Here is an 11,408-nt window from a genome sequence, read left to right on the forward strand (position 1 = left end):
AATAAAGACCCTTTGTTTTGAAAAACTGATTTTACAAAGCATTTGCTTTCAGAACTACTCCAGGATAAATATCTTGGGGAAATCTTCCTGCAACTCCCGTCTTTGTGCTGAGATTAGGCCAGAGAAGCCTGTTTGGGGATGAAGCCCGTGTTTCACAGTATCTGCGAAGCAGACGAGAAGTCAGAGGTGTCAGTGGAGGGAGGCAGCCATGGTTAAAGGCCCCCTGCCCGAGACGATGACAACAGTCAGCCTGAACAGCAGACTCCAAGGAGGCCAAGCTCTGTCCCCGAGTCACCAGATCCGAGGTCTCCTGACTGTGGCCTCCCTGGATTCTGGTCGTTAGTCAGGTAAGAGCTAAGTCCCACCTGCACGCCTGTCTCCTAATAACTTCCAGGCAGTAGTTGGCCACATCCTGCACATGTGCACCTGGCCAGGCACGGGCAGCCTGCTCTGCTGGCCTCTCTGCCAGGCACAGCACAGCAAGGATGCCCAAGGCCAGCCTCAGGGCATAAGTGGACTTCAGGCGGGCAAGCGAGGGGTATGAGTCTAGGTCCAACCACACTGTAATTGGAGAAGGGAAGATGCACTAAGAAGAATTCCTAACTACATCGGGGGTTTGAGAAACAAGGCGCTGGTGAGTAAAAAGAACTCTGAAGAACACAAGGCTAGCAAATGCAAGGAGCAGTCATGCATGCAGGGCTGGAACCCAGATATTGTTGGAGCAGTGTGTCATGGCTGCGGCTCACTGACTAGCAGTGTTATGGTCCTGGGCCAGTAGAACCTTCTGGAAATTTGCCACCTGGAACTTGCCAGAAACTGCTCCACCCTGAGTGCTGGAGAAAGCTGTTCACAGGAGGGGGTCTCACGGGAGGAACTTACCCTGGAACTCCCCCAAGCGAGGGATGGCAGGGAAGCTGCTGGCTGCCTGGCACTGGCCCTGCAGTGGGCACTGGGGAAGCTGCTCCAGTTGGTAGCTGGGCAAGCCCTGGGGAGCCAGGGGGCAAACCTCCTTTCCTCCAGCCATATCTCCCCAGCACCCTCACCTTCATCCCTGCCAGCGAAGAGGAGAAATCACTAAAGGGCCCAGCTCCACTTCTGCAGAGAAGACAAAAGGATGCACGTGGAACTGAGAGGCAACAGACTGGTGGGAGCTTGGGAAGGGAGAGGATCCCGGGTGGGTGCAGAGGCGGGAAGGTGGGAGAGGCTGCGCCGGGTCCTGGGCGTGGCAGGGTTTTGTGTTGCCATCAGAGTGGGCTCGTCTGTCTCCACTCTGCTCAAGCTCAGTGTGCACTCCCAGGGGTCAGTAGTGGCTGTGTTTCCCGGCACGGAAAGCTCTCAGCACAGCCAGGCTCAGTAAGGACCCTGGTGGCCTGTGACGCTTTTGGATTCAGAGTCGATATGAGCCAGCAGGGCATGCTGCCTGCATCTGAAAACTATTATTTATTTATATTGATTTGAGAGGCAGAGAGACAGGGACATACAGATTGAGAGAGAGAGAGAGAGAGAGAGAACGCATTCCCATCCACCAGTTCGCTGCCCAAATGCCCCCAACAGCCAAAGCTGGACCAGGCCAAAGCCAGGAGCCTGAAACTCCATCCAGCTCTCCCAAGTGGAAGGCAAAGACTCAAATACTTGAGCTATTACTGGCAGCCTCGCAAGGTGCACATTCGCAGGACGCTAGAATTTGAAGTGGATCTGGGACTCCATCCCAAGTACCCTGATGTGGGCTATGGGCATCCCAACTGGCATCTTGACCACCAGGCCAAGTAGCCGTCCTTGCCTGTGTTTTTGGAAATGGAGCATCCCAAACATGGGAGGTGGTTCCACTTTACTGCCTCTGGAATTTTGTGTGCGTTCAAAACTCTCATTAAAGGGTGAAGGGCCAGGATGGCCAAGTGTTTGAAAACTTGATTTTGCTGCTGTTGCATCTGCTGGCCAGGCCTTGGCTCTCAGTCCCCTTCCCTGGTCACGCTTTGCACATTGCCCAGCTGACTCCATGCACACCCGTGTCTGCAACGACCTCTTACAGCCCTATCTCCACCCCGATCTCTCCCGAGCTGCCACCACCTGCTCGCAGCATGCGCACAGCGGCCCTCCCCGACTCCCTCTCCACGCCTACTTTCCTGGTTTGCTGTCTGTCTTCTGAGTCATGGGATCCAGGCAAGCCAGAAAACAGGGTGGAATTTCCCTCTCCCCTGTCCACTGCTCCCACATCTGAGCCTAAGGATTTGATGTCTTGGCACCTCTTCAGCGAGTCCATGTCTGACCATCCCCACTGCTACCACCTCGGGTAAGGCCGTGGGCATCTCTCCCCTGCTTCTCACGACGTCGCTCTCTTCCCTCTTTTCCCTCTCAAGTCACTTCCACATAGAGCAGTCAAGCAAATCTTTCTAACACTGAAATATTAGTATATCACTCCCCTGCTTAAAGCACTTTGGCATGACGTGCAAATGCCATTCCTGATCTGCTTCTGGCCTTCCTCCCAGGATGATCTTTGATTACACTCCCACCCTGCCCTCTCACCCCTCACCAGCCACTCCAGCAATGCCACTGGGTCTTTGCATGTACTGTTACCAGGCCTTGTTTCTGCCCAGTGTTGCTATCTCCTCTGAGTAGACATCCAATGCTCAGCTAATCTCTTCCTCCCTATAAGCTCTTTGAAGGCGGGAACCATTACCCACCTTTGCATCACAAGCACTCATCATGCTGCCTAGAACTGAGTAGCAACTGGATTGAACTGAGTTGACTTCTTAGAAAGATTCACTTTTATTTATTTGAAAGGCAGTTACAGCGCGAGGGGGAGAGATAGAGGGAGCTTTTCCATCTTCTGGTTCACTCTCCAGATGGCTGCAAAGGCTGGGGCTGGGCCAGGCCAAAGCCAGGAGCCAGAAGCCAGAAGCCAGGAGCCAGGAGCCAGGAACTCCACCCTGGTCTCCCACATGGATAGCAGGGACCGGATCAGAACAACTGGGACTTGAACCTGTGCTCTGACACAGGATGCCCGAGTCGCAGGCAGTGGATTAGCCTGTTGCACCACCAGCCGGCCCAAGTTGATATTATCCTGAGCCAGAAGAGGAACACGGGAACATGGAACATGGGACAAAACAGGGCAAGGACCACACAGCTGCTGACTTTGAACCCCATTAAAGTGCTGTTGTGCAGAAGACAGAATGCCGTGTTCCTCATGAGGAGTGGAAACCAAGACAGAGGTGGATCCATGGAGGTCGATCTGAAATCCACGTAAAGATTTCAGCAGTCACGTTGGCTTAATAATGGCAGCCTTGGGGAGTAACAGGTACCTGCTCTGGGAAGTGTCCCCTTAGCCATGCCCACTAAGGCAGGTGCTTTGAGCCGATGGAGCCTGAAGCCCTTCTGAACCTATAGTTCCAAGATTGGAGACACAGGTGCATGGAGGAGCAGAGCGGAGCAAAGCTGATTCCTGGAGTTCTTGGGGGGCAGGGGACAGAAAGCTGGAGGTCTTGTGTTTGGTTCTGTGAATGGGCAGAGTAGTGCATCATGGGAACCCGGCTTTAAGCAGCCAAAGCAATGCTCATGGCATTAGGGAACGTGGGGCTCCCAGGTTTCAGAACAACTGGCAGACAAGTCAGGACGCCACTCTCGTGCACCTGAGACGAGGCACCGACCCATGGCGGAGGTCTGATCACTTGGGCTGCGGAATGAGAGAAGGCTTTGTTTATAAGCTCCCTTAACACTCCCCAGCCTCATCTCCAAGATCCGAGTGGGACCGTGGCAGAAACATGGCTGCTGAGGCACCAGCGAGTAGCCCTGGAGCTCTTCCTTGTCCACCCGTCAGGGGGCGTCTCAGCTGGGTGAGTCTGAGCTCCGTCCGCTGGGGGCTGAGCGGCTGCAGCGGTGGAGATGGTAAGAGACACCTTCACAGCTTCCGGAGGAACCCGACAGGTCATCAGTGACGGATCCTCTGTGTGAGAAAGAGTTCCCCCTACTGGCTGCCGGAGCCTGCTGCCTCCAGGTGCCTGTTCATTGTCGCAGATGCATTTGCGATTGGGAGGTTAAGCACTGGAAAGGCACAGCCAGGCGTGATTTTGTTTTTCTGATCCAGTTAGAGGTTCTTGGAGCCTTCTCTTTTGTTCAAGACGATATACTTTGCTTTCTGTTATATAGACTCATTTGGTGGGTGTTAGCCTAGTGGTTAAGACCCAGATCAAAATACCCAGTCCCACGCTGGAGGGCTTAGGTTCAATTCTGTCTCTAGCTTCAGATTCCAGCTTCCTGCTGATGCAGACCCTGGGAGGCAGTGGTGACGGCTCAAGTAACTGGGTTCCTGACACTCACACGTCCCAGGGAGACCTGGACTGAGTTCTCGGCTTGGGGCTTCAGCCCATCTCCTGCTGTTGCAGGCATTTGGGCAAGGAACCAGCAGCTGAGAGTGCTCTCTCTCTCGCGCTCTCTCTCTCTCTCTCTCCCCCTTCTCTCTCCCTCTGCATCTTGAATAAATAAATAATGGAAATAAGTGGGATTGCACAGTGTGTCCTCTTGTGTCTAAATTCTCCCCCTCAGCACCACCGTTTGGAATTCATCCTTTGATGGTGTCCAGTGGTTTTAATCGTTTTATCGCCCAGTAGTATTTCACTGTACAAACCACTACATGTTTACTTGCCAGTTGACTGCCATTTGGGCTCTTTCTAGTTTTGGCTCTTTTGAATAAAGGTGCCAAGTTCAAGTCCCTTTTGTGGACACATATTTTCCATTCTCTTGAGAAGATATCTGCCAGTATACATTTAATTTTATAAAAAATTTCCAAGTAGCTGTGATCCACCAGTAGCACATGAGAGCTCCATTTTCTCCACATCCACGCCAACACTTGGCATTGTCAGCCTTTTAAATTTTAGCCACCTTAGTGGTCATATTGAATATGTGACAATCATTGGGTTTTCACTCTTTTGCTGGTAGGAAGGGCCTGAAGTCTTTTAAAAATATATTTTTAAAGATGTTTTTCATTGTGGTAAGTGATGCATGACATAATTTGCCATCTTAATGCTTTCTGAGGTACAGGTCAGTGTGTTCCACATATTTACATAATTGTACAATAGCTTTCCAGAACTGTTTCATCTTGTAAAACTGAAGTTCTATACCACCGAGAATAACCCCCGCTTCCCTTTCTGCAGGTGCCTTTTACAATCATACCTTTAAAAAAAGAGTTATTTATTTATTTGAAATGCAGAGTGACAAAGAGAGGGAGAAGGAGAGAGAGAGAGAGAGAGAGAGCGAGCGCTTCCACCTGCTGGTTCACACCTCACCTGGCCACAATGGCCAGGACTGGGCCAGGCCAAAGTCAGGAGCCAGGAGCTTCATCCGCATCTCCTGTGTGAGTGAAGGGGCTCAGGCACTTAGGCCATCCCATGCTGCATTCCTGCATGTTAGCAGGGAGCTGGATGGGAAGCGGAGCAGCTGGATCCAGTGCTCTGATAGGAAGCCAGTGTCACAGGTGGCTTAGGTTAAAGCTGTTGTTCACATGCTGGCCCTCTCTTGGAGCTCTTGCAAAATGCACCCCCCTCAAAACTCAATAAGAAGTCAATAGAAACCACCACATCATCTGATCATGTCCTGAGCTCAGCTGTCACCAAGACAGGCTGCGTGTGAAGCTGGTGAATCTGCTGACTGGGGGAAGCACCTACCTGCTGGTACCGGCCACGCTAACTCCCAGTGCCTCCAATCTGAAAAGGCCACAATCTGGAACCCCAGATCAGACAGCTCTGATGCAAGACAATGTCAAGGGCAAGGAGATGCTCTAGCTAAGCCGTGTTCACTTAGATCTCTCCCGGGGGGGAGTGAAATAACTGGGGCCCTCAGATAACCTCCAGTGTCGTTTGAGCCAATAGCTTCCAGAGATTTGGCCAGATCCCCAGACGAGTAATAAAATGACATGGTCCGATCTGTAGCTTTGCACGCTTCTGCTGCCTGTATTTGGTGGTGGTGGTGGTGGGGGGGTTGGTGAGTGGTGAAAGGGCTAGGATGCCGGTGTCTGTGGGGAGGAAGAAAATGATCCATGTCATCTTCAGAATGGAAAGTTTGTCTCTGGACTCTGGAGCAGACGGGAGGAAGGAAACCCAGGTCATAGGATCCCCCGGAGAGGGGCGAACATGGGGCAGGGTGAAGAACTGCCTACCCCCATTCTAAATGTACTTTTTCAAACAGCAACGAGAAAGAACGAGATGGAAGCGTGATGCAGGTGGAGGCTGCGAGTCTGTGTGCATCTCCTCTCGGCTCCTCCTCCCGAAGACGACCCGGTACCATCGTGAGGGGCGGTCCGTCTCCGGAGACCATTTCTGATCACTGCAGCCAAGTACTTGGGGGAATGCCAGGCACCCTTTCCTGACACTGTTCTCTGAGCACTGTCGGCAGCACCCCCTCCCCCGCCCCAGCCCCTGGCCTCCTCTCCTGCCATTATCTCTGTCTCATGGGACCCTGTGGACTCGTCCCCCGCACTTGTCACTCTGGGCTTCCTGGGCTTCTGTGCTTTTCCTCCCTTTCCAGGACATCGTTGCCGTCCCCTCTGCCCCTCTGCAGGAGTCCCCACCTGGACACTTTTCCTTGGTCTTTCCCCCAGTAACCTCATCTGCTTCCTCCATCCCAGCTAACGCTCTAAGCAGAGGTCTTTGAGTTTCTTGGCTGTGCCTTTCGGAGGGCAGCTGATCCTACCCTCCTTGGCGCTCCCTGCACCTGTCTACACGCTGGGGCCCTCAGCATCTCGCCCTAGACACAGTAGAGGCGCAGAGGATGTTTCTTGGGAAGGGAAGCAGTGTCTTCCCGATGGATGCTGGGATTGCTCATCTGGTGGCCAGGCGACAGTGTGGTGAAGGAAAGTCAATGAAACCCAATACCCCTCCCTGCCAACCTACTGCCCTAGCGACACTCCTGGCCCTGGACATGTGGCAGTGGGGCCCACGCTGGTTCTCATAAGTGACAGGGCTGGCTGTAGGAGAGGAGTCCGGGAATAATTGAGTCATGATTGGCACCCCCTGGGCCACTGCGAGCTGAAGAGAAGCGGGCGCGCCAGCATGTGCCTCTTCCAAGTGGCATCTCATTTCTCGGAGGTGACTTCATATTGCTGTACAGGGGCTGGCACGCGGCTTCGGGGGGCCCACTGGGAGTCGCACCTGAGCCTGCTGCCTGACTGCGGCAGACAGCTGCCTAGTTAAGGCAAATTTTACAGTTAAATTGTGTTCTGCTTGGGAATTGGAACTACTGCAGAAGGACAAATGCAAATGAGATTCCAGCTCAGGGCGGGAGACAGCCCTGCCAGGAGCCCTGGCGTCTCTCGGGTTCTCCAACTATTGTTTCAGGGAAACTTACAGGCCCTGTTCCAAGGGCTTTAGCAGGGGACGGAAGCAGCTTTGGTGCAAAGCGAAGAACAGGGCCTTAGAGACGTGACCATGGCGTTGTTGTGATGAGCGTAGGCACCAGCTCTCACCTGGTCCCAGCAGCCAGCACCCGCATCACAGGCTGGGGAACCTTGGGCAGGTGAACTTTGACTCTCAGACCTCACTGTCGTCATCTGTCACTATGGATACTAAGATTTGCCTTGTTAGGACTTTAAAAAGTACAAGTAACCCTCAGGCCGGTGCTTGGCGGATCAGAAGGCTGCATCAGTGGCAGCAATGTCCCCACGATTGCCACTGGACAACTCTGAGACAGTGGGCAAGTCACTTAACACCATGGTGTCCTTTCCTTCAATTCTTGAGGTTGGTTTGTGAGGATTAAGCAGACACATGAAGTGTTTAGCACAGGATGGGCTTTCGTAGTTGATAGCTGTTATTATTATTATTAGTAGTAGTAGTAGTGTTGTTGTTGTTGGTGGTGGTGGTGGTAATGGTATTCTAAGTAGCTGGACATCAGTAGGCCTGTTTCACTTCTGTTAGGATTCCCTGGAGAAGGCCATTCTGCTGACCACTATACCCCCAATGCCTTGGTCAGTTAGGACTCTCTGGGGAAGACAGCACCATAAAGAGCAAGACCAGACCAGGTGAGCACGAGGGCTTAGGGGCAAGATTTTCACGTAGGTTGGATCTAGCCCCCTGCTGGGAAGGTTGTGGAAATAGCATTTGCATAGCTAGACTGCTGGTGAGGGCTGCTGTGCGAGCAGAGCAGAACACAGAGGAGGGGACTCCCGCACCTTGCCAGTCTTCATAAAAGGTAGCTGTGGGGGCTGGCGCAGTGGTGTAGGGAGTAAAGCCGCCGCCTGCCGTGCCGGCATCCCATATGGGCATCGGTACATGTCCCAGCTGCTCCTCTTCCGATCCAGCTCTCTGCTATGGCCTGGGAAAGCAGTGGAAGATGGCCCAAGTCCTTGGGCCCCTGCACCCATGTGGGAGACCCAGAAGAAGCTCCTGGTTCCTGGCCTCAAATCTGCACAGCTCCGGGTGTTGCGATCATTTGGGGAGTGAAACAGCGGTGGAACCTTTCTCTGTTTCTCCCTCTCTATCTATAACTCTACTTCTCAAATACATAAATAAAGGTAGCTGTGGTGATTGAGAATGTGGGGCTTTAATGGGTGATTCTGGGGCAAAGGCTTAAGAGAGGGAGGAAGAGGAGAGAATGGGGAAAGGGGAGGGGGTGGGGAGAGGGAGGAGGGAGTTTCACATAACCGCACCTAAGGGAGACTTTAACTTGGCAAGAAACCCAAGCGTGGGCTGTAGCTGCTGTATGGGCCTGAGTGAACAAAAGTTCATGGACATGGAGCTGAAAGTTAAATTTATTTTGGTGCAAAAATTTTGAAATCTGTGTGTGGTTTTCTTTTCCATGAACTTGTTGAAGACCCCTTGTATTTCCCACAGTGCCAAGCAGAACATCTGAGAGACAGAAGGTCATCGACGGATACTGACAGGGTCAGGGGCTGCCCTGGGGAAGGGGGTACACCCCGGACTCCGCACAGACGGGGAGTGGTGCCTGGGGAACCCTGGACGCAAAACACCTGCCATTCTGTGCCTTCCTTTTCTGCGACCCCAGAGGACCTGGTCACTCTCCATGGTGAATGGCTTGACGCTTTACCAACGAGGGTGGCACAAATGTGGGAGTGCCTAACTCTTGTGAGAGCGACAGCAAAGCTCATGCCAAGTTGGTGGTGTCTCCTGAGCCAGGGAGTTACAGTCCCAAGGGAGAGGGAGGAAGAAGGAGGGTGTCTTCCTCCCTGCAGTGCTGAGAGAGCCACCCTGCAGGCCCACTGCGAGGGGAGGGCCGGCAGCTGGGAGAAGCCCAGCTCTGCGCCGTCTGCTCATTGGCCGCACGGCAGCGGGAAGGAAGGGCTGTTTGTTTTCCTCCCAGAGCAGGAATTCTCAGAAAATCAATGCGCCTTCATTGACAATGCACACTAAGTGATTGAAAGGCCATTAAACCCATTAATGGGGTGCTCTTTAAATAAAATGAGTCCCTAAAAGGGATCTTAGACTTGGCAAAGTCAGAGAGCTGACAGCATGCTGGCCTGCCCAGGGACCAGCAAGTGCCAGAACGAATACCGGCGGGCAGGAGGGGTGTGCAAGCAGAGTGAGGGGCCGGAAGCCACGAGTACCGCTGTACGTAAAGGACAAATGTGGCCAGACACGCCTAACGGCTTCAATTTTGTTTTTGACGGGATTTACAAAATCTGTAGATGAGGGAAACTTTGCAACTTGATTTCAATTAAACATTTGGCACTGCATCCCTGCAAATTTCATGCACAAAATTAATTCAGATTGTCTTGGATGAAAGTCTGGTCACATGGGCTGAAAATTGGCGGGCGTTCCCTGCTGAGCAGAGCGGGAGGAAGGCGGCCTCCGAGCCAGCCCTGGTGGTGAGGATTCCTCCTGATCCCGTCCCACACTGGGGCTCCTCACTCTCTGAGTCCCCCCGGGGATGAAAATAGCAATCACAGGAACAGCTTACATGACGTCATTGCAGGCTGCTTCCGGACCCCTTATCTCACTGAGACCTTTGGCTCTTTCGGCCCCTGATGTGAGGGTTCTTCAAACATTTCATGGAAAAATGGAATTACAAGGTAAGTTCAAGGGTGGATGTTGGGCACAGTGGCTCAGACACTGCTTGGGACGACTGCATCTCATATTGGAGGGCCTGAGTTCGAGTCCCAGTTTCCTAAGGCACACCCTAGAGACAACAAATGATGACTCCAGTGCTAGGGCCCCTGCCACCTCCATGGGAGACCTGGGTTGATTTCCAGGTTCCTGGCTTTGGTCTGGGCCAACCCTGGCTTTCTCAGGGGAAAGCGAACCAGTAGATCAAAGATCTTTCTCTCTCTCTTTCTCTATGCCTGTCAAATAAAATAAATAAAAAATTTTTATGAGTTAATTTTAGTGTAAAACGTGTTGAAATCCATGCACCATTTCTCCGGGAACTTCTGGAAAACCCCCTATTTCCCCTCCTCCTCCTGTCTTTCCTCTCCAGCAGCTCCTCAGCTGTGCCGAGCTGCTCAGTGCAGCTGATGAAGTTAAGGGTCCAGGACACAGGGCCCACAGCAAGTGTTGGGAGAAGCAGGGAGCCACAGGGGCGTCCCTCCCAGGCTAGGCCAGCTGCTCCCCAGTGCCTTGTGGTCCCAGGGCACTGGACCTTGCCTCCGCCCACCCAGCCAGGTCCTGCCTGGGCCTCCCACACCCCAGAGTGGCAGATGCCCGGGGAGACCTCACTGAGACTCATGCCCTCAGCATGAGTCTGAGGCCGAGCAGCCAGGCCCAGATGCCCCATTTGAGAAACAGTGAGGACCCCCTGTACAGCACTTGCGAGAGTGAGGATGGTGCGTCAGCTGCACCTGTGCTGTCCCGTCTTCCTGGACAAGCAGACAGTCAGAAAGTGAGCTGAGTCATAGGAAAGTTATTTCTGGCACCTCTAAACTGTGGAGGCATCGCTTCCTCATAGAAATGCTTAGAAAATACGGATCGGGAAACTGAGGCACTGAGAGTTAAGGGCGAGGAGCCAGAGGGGACTCAGGCAGGAGACACACACACACACACACACACACACACACACACACACACCCGCTGAGATTCTGCCCGTCTTGAAAGGCAGGGAGAACCTGCTGGTTCAACTCCAAGTTCCTGTTTCTTCTACAGGAAGGGCCGCTTGGTGACTGTGCCGAGAGTGAAGAAAGTTCTGGAAATAAATAAGCCCTTCCTGGGAAGGTACTCATATTCACAAAGCGCTATTTCTTTTAATGATGTCAGCATTCAAAACTCGCCTCATTCATTCATTCATTTGTCCTTTGCTTATTCAATGAACATGCGTTGGGAGCCACACCGTATCAGCTCGCCGAGGACTGGGGGTAGAAGAAAAGACAGGAGAAAAATCTATGCCCTTGCCTTAGGTGAAGTGTGTATAAAAAGCACTTACCATTTTAAAAAGGTCCATTTGATCTGATAATAATTAAAAAAAAAAACCAATTC

General features: G+C 52.6%; 1 long non-coding RNA gene across 1 annotated transcript; it reads left to right on the forward strand.

Annotated features, from left to right (window-relative positions):
• Positions 1 to 1,627: 1,627 nt before the first annotated feature.
• Positions 1,628 to 8,496, forward strand: LOC108177217 (uncharacterized). Its single transcript, XR_007922126.2, has 4 exons — positions 1,628 to 2,290; positions 3,721 to 3,830; positions 6,178 to 6,325; positions 7,902 to 8,496. It is a non-coding gene; the product is annotated as an uncharacterized lncRNA (long non-coding RNA).
• The last annotated feature ends 2,912 nt before the right edge of the window (positions 8,497 to 11,408 follow it).

Source organism: Oryctolagus cuniculus, chromosome 16, assembly GCF_964237555.1.
Source record: "Oryctolagus cuniculus chromosome 16, mOryCun1.1, whole genome shotgun sequence".
Lineage (NCBI taxonomy): Eukaryota > Metazoa > Chordata > Mammalia > Lagomorpha > Leporidae > Oryctolagus > Oryctolagus cuniculus.